Here is a 16,932-nt window from a genome sequence, read left to right on the forward strand (position 1 = left end):
CAAGCTCCAGGCAGGCACACAATTATCAAGATATATATTGAGTCTCAGGAACTGTGCTACAGTTATTAACCTCTGTGGTGCAAATGGTTAGCGCGTTCGGTTGTTAACAGAAAGGTTGGTGGTTCAAGCCCACCCAGGGAAGTATCCTTTTTGCCTGCATGAAACACTTTAATGAAACACAGATACGTACCTCTGCTCTCTCCTGCTTAAGACCCTTTATCTGAACATTTCAATCCTCTGCGTTCTCTCTGCACCTGCAGTCAATTTCATAATTAGGATAGAAAACAAAAGGCCTAGCCCTGTAATACAACTGTAGGCATATGAGGAGGGGAAAATAAGTCAAAAGGCCATCAGCATTTGTTGATCTGGCTTGAAGGCTGTAAGTGTAAGGACCTTGTGGCGCAACGGTAGCGCGTCTGACTCCAGATCAGAAGGTTGCGTGGTCAAATCACGTCGGGGTCACTGCTTACCATTTTATTCCCCACTGAGTTCATATATTTCCTTTCGAAAACAAAGTCAAAGGAACGCAGCCTTGCATTGGCCGGGAATCGAACCCGGGCCTCACGCGTGGCAGGCGAGAATTCTACCACTGAACCACCAATGCTTCACATGGGGAGTTCACAGGCATAGCTCTGTCCAAGACAGTGATCAGGTGCACACACTTAAATTGTACACATATGAACAAAGTGTGCGCAGCAGACATGACAACGCCAAAGTTTCACATGATGATGGCTTATATAAGACAAGCTCCAGGCAGGCACATACATATCAAGATATATATTGAGTCTAAGGAAAAATGCTGTAGTCACTCGTCTCTGTGGTGCAATCGGTTAGCGCGTTCGGCTGTTAACTAAAAGGTTGGTGGTTCAAGCCCACCCAGGGACGTATTATTTTGCCTGCATGAAACACTTGAATGGAAAACAGATACATACCTTTGCTCTCTCCTGCTGGACACCCTTTCCCTGAATATTTCAATTCTCTGCGTTCTCTCGGCACCTGCAGTCAATTTCATAATTAGGATAGAAAACAAAAGGTCAAGCTCTGTAATACAACTGTAGGCATATGAGGAGGGGAAAATAAGTCAAAAGGCCCACAGCATTTGTTGATCTGGCTCCGAAAGCTGTAAGTGTAAGGACCTCGTGGCGCAACGGTAGCGCGTCTGACTCCAGATCAGAAGGTTGCGTGTTCAAATCACGTCGGGGTCACTGCTTACCATTTTATTCCCCACTGAGGTCATATATTTCCTTTCGAAAACAAAGTCAAAAGAAAGCAGTCTTGCATTGGCCGGGAATCGAACCCGGGCCTCCCGCGTGGCAGGCGAGAATACTACCACTGAACCACCAATGCTTCACATGGGTTGTTCACAGGCAGAGCTCTGCCCAAGACAGTGATCAGGTGCACACACTTAAATTGTACACATATGAACAAAGTGTGCGCAGCAGACATGATAACGCCAACGTTTCACATGAAGATGGCAAGAATCAGATGCAGGAGACTATAACTATGAATGTCTTTGCATTTGCTGAGGTCACTGGCTTGGGACTAGAGTTGTGTTTATCAGGGCATGATGGCAGGCTGCTCCCGACAAAAGTGGTTCACAGAATGCACCCGCCAGATCACCAGCACTATTGTGTTTCAGATTATCTCACTGAACTCTCCTCCTGGAAAATCCTTCCCACTGGCTTTCCCAGATTCTGTGTCCTCCCCTAAATGCTGGGGTGAAACGGGCAGAGTTCTGCGCCCTGCGTCCCTTTACGCGTCCCTAACGCGCTCCCAACGCGGCCTACAGCCCTGGTCGGGCACAGCCCTGGTCGGGCTTAGATCACTGGAGCCTTTTGTGACCAAGAACTCCGGAAGCCTAGGGTCAGGCCTGTTGCACAGGCATATTGTGCCTTGCCAATCCGGGATTGTTGTGTTTCAGGGCCTAGCCATCAATACTCCTGGGATTTCTTTCCCTGAGAACCCTCTTGTCCCTGTCCTCCCACAAGCCCCAGCTTTTATGTAAAATAAAGTGTGCACCATGGGCCTTCCCCTATTTGCTCTCTCCCCAATCTCTTTCTCCAAAGCTGAGCTCTGAAGGTAAATGTATCTATCTGAGTGAGGGGCTAGGGAGGGCCTTTCCCAGCAGTCTTACAAGTCAAGAGTTCAGAGAAAGCACCTGCTATGGGAGGGAGACTTTGCTCACAGAGAAGTCAAGTCTAACATAACACATCTGATGGGCAAGGCACACGCCTTACTGGCTGGTAGCACACCTACAGAGGAGCAGGGAGCTATGCTAAGCAGGCAACAGAAAAGTCATGTATGTGTCTCATACACTGGGACCGGTAGTAATACTGGCTCTAAGACCATTAGACAGTAGTCTATTCATCATTACGTCCAACAATAACAAGACACTAAGCAAATGAGAAATGCTGTATGGCATAAAGACGCATTATATAACACAAGCTCCAGGCAGGCACACAATTATCAAGATATATATTGAGTCTCAGGAACTGTGCTACAGTTATTAACCTCTGTGGTGCAAATGGTTAGCGCGTTCGGTTGTTAACAGAAAGGTTGGTGGTTCAAGCCCACCCAGGGAAGTATCCTTTTTGCCTGCATGAAACACTTTAATGAAACACAGATACGTACCTCTGCTCTCTCCTGCTTAAGACCCTTTATCTGAACATTTCAATCCTCTGCGTTCTCTCTGCACCTGCAGTCAATTTCATAATTAGGATAGAAAACAAAAGGCCTAGCCCTGTAATACAACTGTAGGCATATGAGGAGGGGAAAATAAGTCAAAAGGCCATCAGCATTTGTTGATCTGGCTTGAAGGCTGTAAGTGTAAGGACCTTGTGGCGCAACGGTAGCGCGTCTGACTCCAGATCAGAAGGTTGCGTGGTCAAATCACGTCGGGGTCACTGCTTACCATTTTATTCCCCACTGAGTTCATATATTTCCTTTCGAAAACAAAGTCAAAGGAACGCAGCCTTGCATTGGCCGGGAATCGAACCCGGGCCTCACGCGTGGCAGGCGAGAATTCTACCACTGAACCACCAATGCTTCACATGGGGAGTTCACAGGCATAGCTCTGTCCAAGACAGTGATCAGGTGCACACACTTAAATTGTACACATATGAACAAAGTGTGCGCAGCAGACATGACAACGCCAAAGTTTCACATGATGATGGCTTATATAAGACAAGCTCCAGGCAGGCACATACATATCAAGATATATATTGAGTCTAAGGAAAAATGCTGTAGTCACTCGTCTCTGTGGTGCAATCGGTTAGCGCGTTCGGCTGTTAACTAAAAGGTTGGTGGTTCAAGCCCACCCAGGGACGTATTATTTTGCCTGCATGAAACACTTGAATGGAAAACAGATACATACCTTTGCTCTCTCCTGCTGGACACCCTTTCCCTGAATATTTCAATTCTCTGCGTTCTCTCGGCACCTGCAGTCAATTTCATAATTAGGATAGAAAACAAAAGGTCAAGCTCTGTAATACAACTGTAGGCATATGAGGAGGGGAAAATAAGTCAAAAGGCCCACAGCATTTGTTGATCTGGCTCCGAAAGCTGTAAGTGTAAGGACCTCGTGGCGCAACGGTAGCGCGTCTGACTCCAGATCAGAAGGTTGCGTGTTCAAATCACGTCGGGGTCACTGCTTACCATTTTATTCCCCACTGAGGTCATATATTTCCTTTCGAAAACAAAGTCAAAAGAAAGCAGTCTTGCATTGGCCGGGAATCGAACCCGGGCCTCCCGCGTGGCAGGCGAGAATACTACCACTGAACCACCAATGCTTCACATGGGTTGTTCACAGGCAGAGCTCTGCCCAAGACAGTGATCAGGTGCACACACTTAAATTGTACACATATGAACAAAGTGTGCGCAGCAGACATGATAACGCCAACGTTTCACATGAAGATGGCAAGAATCAGATGCAGGAGACTATAACTATGAATGTCTTTGCATTTGCTGAGGTCACTGGCTTGGGACTAGAGTTGTGTTTATCAGGGCATGATGGCAGGCTGCTCCCGACAAAAGTGGTTCACAGAATGCACCCGCCAGATCACCAGCACTATTGTGTTTCAGATTATCTCACTGAACTCTCCTCCTGGAAAATCCTTCCCACTGGCTTTCCCAGATTCTGTGTCCTCCCCTAAATGCTGGGGTGAAACGGGCAGAGTTCTGCGCCCTGCGTCCCTTTACGCGTCCCTAACGCGCTCCCAATGCGGCCTACAGCCCTGGTCGGGCTTAGATCACTGGAGCCTTTTGTGACCAAGAACTCCGGAAGCCTAGGGTCAGGCCTGTTGCACAGGCATATTGTGCCTTGCCAATCCGGGATTGTTGTGTTTCAGGGCCTAGCCATCAATACTCCTGGGATTTCTTTCCCTGAGAACCCTCTTGTCCCTGTCCTCCCACAAGCCCCTGCTTTTATGTAAAATAAAGTGTGCACCATGGGCCTTCCCCTATTTGCTCTCTCCCCAATCTCTTTCTCCAAAGCTGAGCTCTGAAGGTAAATGTATCTATCTGAGTGAGGGGCTAGGGAGGGCCTTTCCCAGCAGTCTTACAAGTCAAGAGTTCAGAGAAAGCACCTGCTATGGGAGGGAGACTTTGCTCACAGAGAAGTCAAGTCTAACATAACACATCTGATGGGCAAGGCACACGCCTTACTGGCTGGTAGCACACCTACAGAGGAGCAGGGAGCTATGCTAAGCAGGCAACAGAAAAGTCATGTATGTGTCTCATACACTGGGACCGGTAGTAATACTGGCTCTAAGACCATTAGACAGTAGTCTATTCATCATTACGTCCAACAATAACAAGACACTAAGCAAATGAGAAATGCTGTATGGCATAAAGACGCATTATATAACACAAGCTCCAGGCAGGCACACAATTATCAAGATATATATTGAGTCTCAGGAACTGTGCTACAGTTATTAACCTCTGTGGTGCAAATGGTTAGCGCGTTCGGTTGTTAACAGAAAGGTTGGTGGTTCAAGCCCACCCAGGGAAGTATCCTTTTTGCCGGCATGAAACACTTTAATGAAACACAGATACGTACCTCTGCTCTCTCCTGCTTAAGACCCTTTATCTGAACATTTCAATCCTCTGCGTTCTCTCTGCACCTGCAGTCAATTTCATAATTAGGATAGAAAACAAAAGGCCTAGCCCTGTAATACAACTGTAGGCATATGAGGAGGGGAAAATAAGTCAAAAGGCCATCAGCATTTGTTGATCTGGCTTGAAGGCTGTAAGTGTAAGGACCTTGTGGCGCAACGGTAGCGCGTCTGACTCCAGATCAGAAGGTTGCGTGGTCAAATCACGTCGGGGTCACTGCTTACCATTTTATTCCCCACTGAGTTCATATATTTCCTTTCGAAAACAAAGTCAAAGGAACGCAGCCTTGCATTGGCCGGGAATCGAACCCGGGCCTCCCGCGTGGCAGGCGAGAATTCTACCACTGAACCACCAATGCTTCACATGGGGAGTTCACAGGCATAGCTCTGTCCAAGACAGTGATCAGGTGCACACACTTAAATTGTACACATATGAACAAAGTGTGCGCAGCAGACATGACAACGCCAAAGTTTCACATGATGATGGCTTATATAAGACAAGCTCCAGGCAGGCACATACATATCAAGATATATATTGAGTCTAAGGAAAGATGCTGTAGTCACTCGTCTCTGTGGCGCAATCGGTTAGCGCGTTCGGCTGTTAACCGAAAGGTTGGTGGTTCAAGCCCACCCAGGGACGTATTATTTTGCCTGAATGAAACACTTGAATGGAAAACAGATACATACCTTTGCTCTCTCCTGCTGGACACCCTTTCCCTGAATATTTCAATTCTCTGCGTTCTCTCGGCACCTGCAGTCAATTTCATAATTAGGATAGAAAACAAAAGGTCAAGCTCTGTAATACAACTGTAGGCATATGAGGAGGGGAAAATAAGTCAAAAGGCCCACAGCATTTGTTGATCTGGCTCCGAAAGCTGTAAGTGTAAGGACCTCGTGGCGCAACGGTAGCGCGTCTGACTCCAGATCAGAAGGTTGCGTGTCCAAATCACGTCGGGGTCACTGCTTACCATTTTATTCCCCACTGAGGTCATATATTTCCTTTCGAAAACAAAGTCAAAAGAAAGCAGTCTTGCATTGGCCGGGAATCGAACCCGGGCCTCCCGCGTGGCAGGCGAGACTTCTACCACTGAACCACCAATGCTTCACATAGGTTGTTCACAGGCAGAGCTCTGCCCAAGACAGTGATCAGGTGCACACACTTAAATTGTACACATATGAACAAAGTGTGCGCAGCAGACATGATAACGCCAACGTTTCACATGAAGATGGCAAGAATCAGATGCAGGAGACTATAACTATGAATGTCTTTGCATTTGCTGAGGTCACTGGCTTGGGACTAGAGTTGTGTTTATCAGGGCATGATGGCAGGCTGCTCCCGACAAAAGTGGTTCACAGAATGCACCCGCCAGATCACCAGCACTATTGTGTTTCAGATTATCTCACTGAACTCTCCTCCTGGAAAATCCTTCCCACTGGCTTTCCCAGATTCTGTGTCCTCCCCTAAATGCTGGGGTGAAACGGGCAGAGTTCTGCGCCCTGCGTCCCTTTACGCGTCCCTAACGCGCTCCCAACGCGGCCTACAGCCCTGGTCGGGCACAGCCCTGGTCGGGCTTAGATCACTGGAGCCTTTTGTGACCAAGAACTCCGGAAGCCTAGGGTCAGGCCTGTTGCACAGGCATATTGTGCCTTGCCAATCCGGGATTGTTGTGTTTCAGGGCCTAGCCATCAATACTCCTGGGATTTCTTTCCCTGAGAACCCTCTTGTCCCTGTCCTCCCACAAGCCCCTGCTTTTATGTAAAATAAAGTGTGCACCATGGGCCTTCCCCTATTTGCTCTCTCCCCAATCTCTTTCTCCAAAGCTGAGCTCTGAAGGTAAATGTATCTATCTGAGTGAGGGGCTAGGGAGGGCCTTTCCCAGCAGTCTTACAAGTCAAGAGTTCAGAGAAAGCACCTGCTATGGGAGGGAGACTTTGCTCACAGAGAAGTCAAGTCTAACATAACACATCTGATGGGCAAGGCACACGCCTTACTGGCTGGTAGCACACCTACAGAGGAGCAGGGAGCTATGCTAAGCAGGCAACAGAAAAGTCATGTATGTGTCTCATACACTGGGACCGGTAGTAATACTGGCTCTAAGACCATTAGACAGTAGTCTATTCATCATTACGTCCAACAATAACAAGACACTAAGCAAATGAGAAATGCTGTATGGCATAAAGACGCATTATATAACACAAGCTCCAGGCAGGCACACAATTATCAAGATATATATTGAGTCTCAGGAACTGAGCTACAGTTATTAACCTCTGTGGTGCAAATGGTTAGCGCGTTCGGTTGTTAACAGAAAGGTTGGTGGTTCAAGCCCACCCAGGGAAGTATCCTTTTTGCCGGCATGAAACACTTTAATGAAACACAGATACGTACCTCTGCTCTCTCCTGCTTAAGACCCTTTATCTGAACATTTCAATCCTCTGCGTTCTCTCTGCACCTGCAGTCAATTTCATAATTAGGATAGAAAACAAAAGGCCTAGCCCTGTAATACAACTGTAGGCATATGAGGAGGGGAAAATAAGTCAAAAGGCCATCAGCATTTGTTGATCTGGCTTGAAGGCTGTAAGTGTAAGGACCTTGTGGCGCAACGGTAGCGCGTCTGACTCCAGATCAGAAGGTTGCGTGGTCAAATCACGTCGGGGTCACTGCTTACCATTTTATTCCCCACTGAGTTCATATATTTCCTTTCGAAAACAAAGTCAAAGGAACGCAGCCTTGCATTGGCCGGGAATCAAACCCGGGCCTCCCGCGTGGCAGGCGAGAATTCTACCACTGAACCACCAATGCTTCACATGGGGAGTTCACAGGCATAGCTCTGTCCAAGACAGTGATCAGGTGCACACACTTAAATTGTACACATATGAACAAAGTGTGCGCAGCAGACATGACAACGCCAAAGTTTCACATGATGATGGCTTATATAAGACAAGCTCCAGGCAGGCACATACATATCAAGATATATATTGAGTCTAAGGAAAGATGCTGTAGTCACTCGTCTCTGTGGCGCAATCGGTTAGCGCGTTCGGCTGTTAACCGAAAGGTTGGTGGTTCAAGCCCACCCAGGGACGTATTATTTTGCCTGAATGAAACACTTGAATGGAAAACAGATACATACCTTTGCTCTCTCCTGCTGGACACCCTTTCCCTGAATATTTCAATTCTCTGCGTTCTCTCGGCACCTGCAGTCAATTTCATAATTAGGATAGAAAACAAAAGGTCAAGCTCTGTAATACAACTGTAGGCATATGAGGAGGGGAAAATAAGTCAAAAGGCCCACAGCATTTGTTGATCTGGCTCCGAAAGCTGTAAGTGTAAGGACCTCGTGGCGCAACGGTAGCGCGTCTGACTCCAGATCAGAAGGTTGCGTGTCCAAATCACGTCGGGGTCACTGCTTACCATTTTATTCCCCACTGAGGTCATATATTTCCTTTCAAAAACAAAGTCAAAAGAAAGCAGTCTTGCATTGGCCGGGAATCGAACCCGGGCCTCCCGCGTGGCAGGCGAGACTTCTACCACTGAACCACCAATGCTTCACATAGGTTGTTCACAGGCAGAGCTCTGCCCAAGACAGTGATCAGGTGCACACACTTAAATTGTACACATATGAACAAAGTGTGCGCAGTAGACATGATAACGCCAACGTTTCACATGAAGATGGCAAGAATCAGATGCAGGAGACTATAACTATGAATGTCTTTGCATTTGCTGAGGTCACTGGCTTGGGACTAGAGTTGTGTTTATCAGGGCATGATGGCAGGCTGCTCCCGACAAAAGTGGTTCACAGAATGCACCCGCCAGATCACCAGCACTATTGTGTTTCAGATTATCTCACTGAACTCTCCTCCTGGAAAATCCTTCCCACTGGCTTTCCCAGATTCTGTGTCCTCCCCTAAATGCTGGGGTGAAACGGGCAGAGTTCTGCGCCCTGCGTCCCTTTACGCGTCCCTAACGCGCTCCCAACGCGGCCTACAGCCCTGGTCGGGCACAGCCCTGGTCGGGCTTAGATCACTGGAGCCTTTTGTGACCAAGAACTCCGGAAGCCTAGGGTCAGGCCTGTTGCACAGGCATATTGTGCCTTGCCAATCCGGGATTGTTGTGTTTCAGGGCCTAGCCATCAATACTCCTGGGATTTCTTTCCCTGAGAACCCTCTTGTCCCTGTCCTCCCACAAGCCCCTGCTTTTATGTAAAATAAAGTGTGCACCATGGGCCTTCCCCTATTTGCTCTCTCCCCAATCTCTTTCTCCAAAGCTGAGCTCTGAAGGTAAATGTATCTATCTGAGTGAGGGGCTAGGGAGGGCCTTTCCCAGCAGTCTTACAAGTCAAGAGTTCAGAGAAAGCACCTGCTATGGGAGGGAGACTTTGCTCACAGAGAAGTCAAGTCTAACATAACACATCTGATGGGCAAGGCACACGCCTTACTGGCTGGTAGCACACCTACAGAGGAGCAGGGAGCTATGCTAAGCAGGCAACAGAAAAGTCATGTATGTGTCTCATACACTGGGACCGGTAGTAATACTGGCTCTAAGACCATTAGACAGTAGTCTATTCATCATTACGTCCAACAATAACAAGACACTAAGCAAATGAGAAATGCTGTATGGCATAAAGACGCATTATATAACACAAGCTCCAGGCAGGCACACAATTATCAAGATATATATTGAGTCTCAGGAACTGAGCTACAGTTATTAACCTCTGTGGTGCAAATGGTTAGCGCGTTCGGTTGTTAACAGAAAGGTTGGTGGTTCAAGCCCACCCAGGGAAGTATCCTTTTTGCCGGCATGAAACACTTTAATGAAACACAGATACGTACCTCTGCTCTCTCCTGCTTAAGACCCTTTATCTGAACATTTCAATCCTCTGCGTTCTCTCTGCACCTGCAGTCAATTTCATAATTAGGATAGAAAACAAAAGGCCTAGCCCTGTAATACAACTGTAGGCATATGAGGAGGGGAAAATAAGTCAAAAGGCCATCAGCATTTGTTGATCTGGCTTGAAGGCTGTAAGTGTAAGGACCTTGTGGCGCAACGGTAGCGCGTCTGACTCCAGATCAGAAGGTTGCGTGGTCAAATCACGTCGGGGTCACTGCTTACCATTTTATTCCCCACTGAGTTCATATATTTCCTTTCGAAAACAAAGTCAAAGGAACGCAGCCTTGCATTGGCCGGGAATCAAACCCGGGCCTCCCGCGTGGCAGGCGAGAATTCTACCACTGAACCACCAATGCTTCACATGGGGAGTTCACAGGCATAGCTCTGTCCAAGACAGTGATCAGGTGCACACACTTAAATTGTACACATATGAACAAAGTGTGCGCAGCAGACATGACAACGCCAAAGTTTCACATGATGATGGCTTATATAAGACAAGCTCCAGGCAGGCACATACATATCAAGATATATATTGAGTCTAAGGAAAGACGCTGTAGTCACTCGTCTCTGTGGCGCAATCGGTTAGCGCGTTCGGCTGTTAACCGAAAGGTTGGTGGTTCAAGCCCACCCAGGGACGTATTATTTTGCCTGAATGAAACACTTGAATGGAAAACAGATACATACCTTTGCTCTCTCCTGCTGGACACCCTTTCCCTGAATATTTCAATTCTCTGCGTTCTCTCGGCACCTGCAGTCAATTTCATAATTAGGATAGAAAACAAAAGGTCAAGCTCTGTAATACAACTGTAGGCATATGAGGAGGGGAAAATAAGTCAAAAGGCCCACAGCATTTGTTGATCTGGCTCCGAAAGCTGTAAGTGTAAGGACCTCGTGGCGCAACGGTAGCGCGTCTGACTCCAGATCAGAAGGTTGCGTGTCCAAATCACGTCGGGGTCACTGCTTACCATTTTATTCCCCACTGAGGTCATATATTTCCTTTCGAAAACAAAGTCAAAAGAAAGCAGTCTTGCATTGGCCGGGAATCAAACCCGGGCCTCCCGCGTGGCAGGCGAGAATTCTACCACTGAACCACCAATGCTTCACATGGGTTGTTCACAGGCAGAGCTCTGCCCAAGACAGTGATCAGGTGCACACACTTAAATTGTACACATATGAACAAAGTGTGCGCAGCAGACATGATAACGCCAACGTTTCACATGAAGATGGCAAGAATCAGATGCAGGAGACTATAACTATGAATGTCTTTGCATTTGCTGAGGTCACTGGCTTGGGACTAGAGTTGTGTTTATCAGGGCATGATGGCAGGCTGCTCCCGACAAAAGTGGTTCACAGAATGCACCCGCCAGATCACCAGCACTATTGTGTTTCAGATTATCTCACTGAACTCTCCTCCTGGAAAATCCTTCCCACTGGCTTTCCCAGATTCTGTGTCCTCCCCTAAATGCTGGGGTGAAACGGGCAGAGTTCTGCGCCCTGCGTCCCTTTACGCGTCCCTAACGCGCTCCCAACGCGGCCTACAGCCCTGGTCGGGCACAGCCCTGGTCGGGCTTAGATCACTGGAGCCTTTTGTGACCAAGAACTCCGGAAGCCTAGGGTCAGGCCTGTTGCACAGGCATATTGTGCCTTGCCAATCCGGGATTGTTGTGTTTCAGGGCCTAGCCATCAATACTCCTGGGATTTCTTTCCCTGAGAACCCTCTTGTCCCTGTCCTCCCACAAGCCCCTGCTTTTATGTAAAATAAAGTGTGCACCATGGGCCTTCCCCTATTTGCTCTCTCCCCAATCTCTTTCTCCAAAGCTGAGCTCTGAAGGTAAATGTATCTATCTGAGTGAGGGGCTAGGGAGGGCCTTTCCCAGCAGTCTTACAAGTCAAGAGTTCAGAGAAAGCACCTGCTATGGGAGGGAGACTTTGCTCACAGAGAAGTCAAGTCTAACATAACACATCTGATGGGCAAGGCACACGCCTTACTGGCTGGTAGCACACCTACAGAGGAGCAGGGAGCTATGCTAAGCAGGCAACAGAAAAGTCATGTATGTGTCTCATACACTGGGACCGGTAGTAATACTGGCTCTAAGACCATTAGACAGTAGTCTATTCATCATTACGTCCAACAATAACAAGACACTAAGCAAATGAGAAATGCTGTATGGCATAAAGACGCATTATATAACACAAGCTCCAGGCAGGCACACAATTATCAAGATATATATTGAGTCTCAGGAACTGTGCTACAGTTATTAACCTCTGTGGTGCAAATGGTTAGCGCGTTCGGTTGTTAACAGAAAGGTTGGTGGTTCAAGCCCACCCAGGGAAGTATCCTTTTTGCCGGCATGAAACACTTTAATGAAACACAGATACGTACCTCTGCTCTCTCCTGCTTAAGACCCTTTATCTGAACATTTCAATCCTCTGCGTTCTCTCTGCACCTGCAGTCAATTTCATAATTAGGATAGAAAACAAAAGGCCTAGCCCTGTAATACAACTGTAGGCATATGAGGAGGGGAAAATAAGTCAAAAGGCCATCAGCATTTGTTGATCTGGCTTGAAGGCTGTAAGTGTAAGGACCTTGTGGCGCAACGGTAGCGCGTCTGACTCCAGATCAGAAGGTTGCGTGGTCAAATCACGTCGGGGTCACTGCTTACCATTTTATTCCCCACTGAGTTCATATATTTCCTTTCGAAAACAAAGTCAAAGGAACGCAGCATTGCATTGGCCGGGAATCGAACCCGGGCCTCCCGCGTGGCAGGCGAGAATTCTACCACTGAACCACCAATGCTTCACATGGAGAGTTCACAGGCATAGCTCTGTCCAAGACAGTGATCAGGTGCACACACTTAAATTGTACACATATGAACAAAGTGTGCGCAGCAGACATGACAACGCCAAAGTTTCACATGATGATGGCTTATATAAGACAAGCTCCAGGCAGGCACATACATATCAAGATATATATTGAGTCTAAGGAAAGATGCTGTAGTTACTCGTCTCTGTGGCGCAATCGGTTAGCGCGTTCGGCTGTTAACCGAAAGGTTGGTGGTTCAAGCCCACCCAGGGACGTATTATTTTGCCTGAATGAAACACTTGAATGGAAAACAGATACATACCTTTGCTCTCTCCTGCTGGACACCCTTTCCCTGAATATTTCAATTCTCTGCGTTCTCTCGGCACCTGCAGTCAATTTCATAATTAGGATAGAAAACAAAAGGTCAAGCTCTGTAATACAACTGTAGGCATATGAGGAGGGGAAAATAAGTCAAAAGGCCCACAGCATTTGTTGATCTGGCTCCGAAAGCTGTAAGTGTAAGGACCTCGTGGCGCAACGGTAGCGCGTCTGACTCCAGATCAGAAGGTTGCGTGTTCAAATCACGTCGGGGTCACTGCTTACCATTTTATTCCCCACTGAGGTCATATATTTCCTTTCGAAAACAAAGTCAAAAGAAAGCAGTCTTGCATTGGCTGGGAATCGAACCCGGGCCTCCCGCGTGGCAGGCGAGAATTCTACCACTGAACCACCAATGCTTCACATGGGTTGTTCACAGGCAGAGCTCTGCCCAAGACAGTGATCAGGTGCACACACTTAAATTGTACACATATGAACAAAGTGTGCGCAGCAGACATGATAACGCCAACGTTTCACATGAAGATGGCAAGAATCAGATGCAGGAGACTATAACTATGAATGTCTTTGCATTTGCTGAGGTCACTGGCTTGGGACTAGAGTTGTGTTTATCAGGGCATGATGGCAGGCTGCTCCCGACAAAAGTGGTTCACAGAATGCACCCGCCAGATGACCAGCACTATTGTGTTTCAGATTATCTCACTGAACTCTCCTCCTGGAAAATCCTTCCCACTGGCTTTCCCAGATTCTGTGTCCTCCCCTAAATGCTGGGGTGAAACGGGCAGAGTTCTGCGCCCTGCGTCCCTTTACGCGTCCCTAACGCGCTCCCAACGCGGCCTACAGCCCTGGTCGGGCTTAGATCACTGGAGCCTTTTGTGACCAAGAACTCCGGAAGCCTAGGGTCAGGCCTGTTGCACAGGCATATTGTGCCTTGCCAATCCGGGATTGTTGTGTTTCAGGGCCTAGCCATCAATACTCCTGGGATTTCTTTCCCTGAGAACCCTCTTGTCCCTGTCCTCCCACAAGCCCCTGCTTTTATGTAAAATAAAGTGTGCACCATGGGCCTTCCCCTATTTGCTCTCTCCCCAATCTCTTTCTCCAAAGCTGAGCTCTGAAGGTAAATGTATCTATCTGAGTGAGGGGCTAGGGAGGGCCTTTCCCAGCAGTCTTACAAGTCAAGAGTTCAGAGAAAGCACCTGCTATGGGAGGGAGACTTTGCTCACAGAGAAGTCAAGTCTAACATAACACATCTGATGGGCAAGGCACACGCCTTACTGGCTGGTAGCACACCTACAGAGGAGCAGGGAGCTATGCTAAGCAGGCAACAGAAAAGTCATGTATGTGTCTCATACACTGGGACCGGTAGTAATACTGGCTCTAAGACCATTAGACAGTAGTCTATTCATCATTACGTCCAACAATAACAAGACACTAAGCAAATGAGAAATGCTGTATGGCATAAAGATGCATTATATAACACAAGCTCCAGGCAGGCACACAATTATCAAGATATATATTGAGTCTCAGGAACTGAGCTACAGTTATTAACCTCTGTGGTGCAAATGGTTAGCGCGTTCGGTTGTTAACAGAAAGGTTGGTGGTTCAAGCCCACCCAGGGAAGTATCCTTTTTGCCGGCATGAAACACTTTAATGAAACACAGATACGTACCTCTGCTCTCTCCTGCTTAAGACCCTTTATCTGAACATTTCAATCCTCTGCGTTCTCTCTGCACCTGCAGTCAATTTCATAATTAGGATAGAAAACAAAAGGCCTAGCCCTGTAATACAACTGTAGGCATATGAGGAGGGGAAAATAAGTCAAAAGGCCATCAGCATTTGTTGATCTGGCTTGACGGCTGTAAGTGTAAGGACCTTGTGGCGCAACGGTAGCGCGTCTGACTCCAGATCAGAAGGTTGCGTGGTCAAATCACGTCGGGGTCACTGCTTACCATTTTATTCCCCACTGAGTTCATATATTTCCTTTCGAAAACAAAGTCAAAGGAACGCAGCCTTGCATTGGCCGGGAATCGAACCCGGGCCTCCCGCGTGGCAGGCGAGAATTCTACCACTGAACCACCAATGCTTCACATGGGGAGTTCACAGGCATAGCTCTGTCCAAGACAGTGATCAGGTGCACACACTTAAATTGTACACATATGAACAAAGTGTGCGCAGCAGACATGACAACGCCAAAGTTTCACATGATGATGGCTTATATAAGACAAGCTCCAGGCAGGCACATACATATCAAGATATATATTGAGTCTAAGGAAAGATGCTGTAGTCACTCGTCTCTGTGGCGCAATCGGTTAGCGCGTTTGGCTGTTAACCGAAAGGTTGGTGGTTCAAGCCCACCCAGGGACGTATTATTTTGCCTGAATGAAACACTTGAATGGAAAACAGATACATACCTTTGCTCTCTCCTGCTGGACACCCTTTCCCTGAATATTTCAATTCTCTGCGTTCTCTCGGCACCTGCAGTCAATTTCATAATTAGGATAGAAAACAAAAGGTCAAGCTCTGTAATACAACTGTAGGCATATGAGGAGGGGAAAATAAGTCAAAAGGCCCACAGCATTTGTTGATCTGGCTCCGAAAGCTGTAAGTGTAAGGACCTCGTGGCGCAACGGTAGCGCGTCTGACTCCAGATCAGAAGGTTGCGTGTCCAAATCACGTCGGGGTCACTGCTTACCATTTTATTCCCCACTGAGGTCATATATTTCCTTTCGAAAACAAAGTCAAAAGAAAGCAGTCTTGCATTGGCCGGGAATCGAACCCGGGCCTCCCGCGTGGCAGGCGAGACTTCTACCACTGAACCACCAATGCTTCACATAGGTTGTTCACAGGCAGAGCTCTGCCCAAGACAGTGATCAGGTGCACACACTTAAATTGTACACATATGAACAAAGTGTGCGCAGCAGACATGATAACGCCAACGTTTCACATGAAGATGGCAAGAATCAGATGCAGGAGACTATAACTATGAATGTCTTTGCATTTGCTGAGGTCACTGGCTTGGGACTAGAGTTGTGTTTATCAGGGCATGATGGCAGGCTGCTCCCGACAAAAGTGGTTCACAGAATGCACCCGCCAGATCACCAGCACTATTGTGTTTCAGATTATCTCACTGAACTCTCCTCCTGGAAAATCCTTCCCACTGGCTTTCCCAGATTCTGTGTCCTCCCCTAAATGCTGGGGTGAAACGGGCAGAGTTCTGCGCCCTGCGTCCCTTTACGCGTCCCTAACGCGCTCCCAACGCGGCCTACAGCCCTGGTCGGGCACAGCCCTGGTCGGGCTTAGATCACTGGAGCCTTTTGTGACCAAGAACTCCGGAAGCCTAGGGTCAGGCCTGTTGCACAGGCATATTGTGCCTTGCCAATCCGGGATTGTTGTGTTTCAGGGCCTAGCCATCAATACTCCTGGGATTTCTTTCCCTGAGAACCCTCTTGTCCCTGTCCTCCCACAAGCCCCTGCTTTTATGTAAAATAAAGTGTGCACCATGGGCCTTCCCCTATTTGCTCTCTCCCCAATCTCTTTCTCCAAAGCTGAGCTCTGAAGGTAAATGTATCTATCTGAGTGAGGGGCTAGGGAGGGCCTTTCCCAGCAGTCTTACAAGTCAAGAGTTCAGAGAAAGCACCTGCTATGGGAGGGAGACTTTGCTCACAGAGAAGTCAAGTCTAACATAACACATCTGATGGGCAAGGCACACGCCTTACTGGCTGGTAGCACACCTACAGAGGAGCAGGGAGCTATGCTAAGCAGGCAACAGAAAAGTCATGTATGTGTCTCATACACTG

At 47.7% G+C, this 16,932-nt stretch overlaps 22 non-coding genes across 22 annotated transcripts; 14 read left to right on the forward strand and 8 right to left on the reverse strand.

Moving 5' to 3' along the window:
* Positions 1 to 533: 533 nt before the first annotated feature.
* On the reverse strand, positions 534 to 604 carry TRNAG-GCC (transfer RNA glycine (anticodon GCC)). Its single transcript has one exon. It is a non-coding gene; the product is annotated as a tRNA-Gly (tRNA).
* Positions 605 to 811: 207 nt separating this feature from the next.
* TRNAN-GUU (transfer RNA asparagine (anticodon GUU)) lies at positions 812 to 885 on the forward strand. The gene has a single exon. It is a non-coding gene; the product is annotated as a tRNA-Asn (tRNA).
* A 248-nt stretch (positions 886 to 1,133) lies between these two features.
* On the forward strand, positions 1,134 to 1,205 carry TRNAW-CCA (transfer RNA tryptophan (anticodon CCA)). Its single transcript has one exon. It is a non-coding gene; the product is annotated as a tRNA-Trp (tRNA).
* A 1,769-nt stretch (positions 1,206 to 2,974) lies between these two features.
* TRNAG-GCC (transfer RNA glycine (anticodon GCC)) lies at positions 2,975 to 3,045 on the reverse strand. The gene has a single exon. It is a non-coding gene; the product is annotated as a tRNA-Gly (tRNA).
* Positions 3,046 to 3,252: 207 nt separating this feature from the next.
* Positions 3,253 to 3,326, forward strand: TRNAN-GUU (transfer RNA asparagine (anticodon GUU)). The gene has a single exon. It is a non-coding gene; the product is annotated as a tRNA-Asn (tRNA).
* A 248-nt stretch (positions 3,327 to 3,574) lies between these two features.
* TRNAW-CCA (transfer RNA tryptophan (anticodon CCA)) lies at positions 3,575 to 3,646 on the forward strand. Its single transcript has one exon. It is a non-coding gene; the product is annotated as a tRNA-Trp (tRNA).
* Positions 3,647 to 5,399: 1,753 nt separating this feature from the next.
* TRNAG-GCC (transfer RNA glycine (anticodon GCC)) lies at positions 5,400 to 5,470 on the reverse strand. The gene has a single exon. It is a non-coding gene; the product is annotated as a tRNA-Gly (tRNA).
* Positions 5,471 to 5,677: 207 nt separating this feature from the next.
* On the forward strand, positions 5,678 to 5,751 carry TRNAN-GUU (transfer RNA asparagine (anticodon GUU)). The gene has a single exon. It is a non-coding gene; the product is annotated as a tRNA-Asn (tRNA).
* A 248-nt stretch (positions 5,752 to 5,999) lies between these two features.
* On the forward strand, positions 6,000 to 6,071 carry TRNAW-CCA (transfer RNA tryptophan (anticodon CCA)). Its single transcript has one exon. It is a non-coding gene; the product is annotated as a tRNA-Trp (tRNA).
* Positions 6,072 to 7,840: 1,769 nt separating this feature from the next.
* Positions 7,841 to 7,911, reverse strand: TRNAG-GCC (transfer RNA glycine (anticodon GCC)). The gene has a single exon. It is a non-coding gene; the product is annotated as a tRNA-Gly (tRNA).
* Positions 7,912 to 8,118: 207 nt separating this feature from the next.
* On the forward strand, positions 8,119 to 8,192 carry TRNAN-GUU (transfer RNA asparagine (anticodon GUU)). Its single transcript has one exon. It is a non-coding gene; the product is annotated as a tRNA-Asn (tRNA).
* Positions 8,193 to 8,440: 248 nt separating this feature from the next.
* TRNAW-CCA (transfer RNA tryptophan (anticodon CCA)) lies at positions 8,441 to 8,512 on the forward strand. Its single transcript has one exon. It is a non-coding gene; the product is annotated as a tRNA-Trp (tRNA).
* Positions 8,513 to 10,281: 1,769 nt separating this feature from the next.
* TRNAG-GCC (transfer RNA glycine (anticodon GCC)) lies at positions 10,282 to 10,352 on the reverse strand. The gene has a single exon. It is a non-coding gene; the product is annotated as a tRNA-Gly (tRNA).
* A 207-nt stretch (positions 10,353 to 10,559) lies between these two features.
* On the forward strand, positions 10,560 to 10,633 carry TRNAN-GUU (transfer RNA asparagine (anticodon GUU)). The gene has a single exon. It is a non-coding gene; the product is annotated as a tRNA-Asn (tRNA).
* Positions 10,634 to 10,881: 248 nt separating this feature from the next.
* TRNAW-CCA (transfer RNA tryptophan (anticodon CCA)) lies at positions 10,882 to 10,953 on the forward strand. The gene has a single exon. It is a non-coding gene; the product is annotated as a tRNA-Trp (tRNA).
* A 71-nt stretch (positions 10,954 to 11,024) lies between these two features.
* On the reverse strand, positions 11,025 to 11,095 carry TRNAG-GCC (transfer RNA glycine (anticodon GCC)). Its single transcript has one exon. It is a non-coding gene; the product is annotated as a tRNA-Gly (tRNA).
* Positions 11,096 to 12,722: 1,627 nt separating this feature from the next.
* On the reverse strand, positions 12,723 to 12,793 carry TRNAG-GCC (transfer RNA glycine (anticodon GCC)). Its single transcript has one exon. It is a non-coding gene; the product is annotated as a tRNA-Gly (tRNA).
* Positions 12,794 to 13,000: 207 nt separating this feature from the next.
* TRNAN-GUU (transfer RNA asparagine (anticodon GUU)) lies at positions 13,001 to 13,074 on the forward strand. Its single transcript has one exon. It is a non-coding gene; the product is annotated as a tRNA-Asn (tRNA).
* A 248-nt stretch (positions 13,075 to 13,322) lies between these two features.
* Positions 13,323 to 13,394, forward strand: TRNAW-CCA (transfer RNA tryptophan (anticodon CCA)). Its single transcript has one exon. It is a non-coding gene; the product is annotated as a tRNA-Trp (tRNA).
* A 1,753-nt stretch (positions 13,395 to 15,147) lies between these two features.
* TRNAG-GCC (transfer RNA glycine (anticodon GCC)) lies at positions 15,148 to 15,218 on the reverse strand. The gene has a single exon. It is a non-coding gene; the product is annotated as a tRNA-Gly (tRNA).
* Positions 15,219 to 15,425: 207 nt separating this feature from the next.
* TRNAN-GUU (transfer RNA asparagine (anticodon GUU)) lies at positions 15,426 to 15,499 on the forward strand. Its single transcript has one exon. It is a non-coding gene; the product is annotated as a tRNA-Asn (tRNA).
* Positions 15,500 to 15,747: 248 nt separating this feature from the next.
* On the forward strand, positions 15,748 to 15,819 carry TRNAW-CCA (transfer RNA tryptophan (anticodon CCA)). Its single transcript has one exon. It is a non-coding gene; the product is annotated as a tRNA-Trp (tRNA).
* Positions 15,820 to 16,932: the final 1,113 nt, after the last annotated feature.

This window comes from Lissotriton helveticus, chromosome 1_2, assembly GCF_964261635.1.
Source record: "Lissotriton helveticus chromosome 1_2, aLisHel1.1, whole genome shotgun sequence".
NCBI lineage: Eukaryota > Metazoa > Chordata > Amphibia > Caudata > Salamandridae > Lissotriton > Lissotriton helveticus.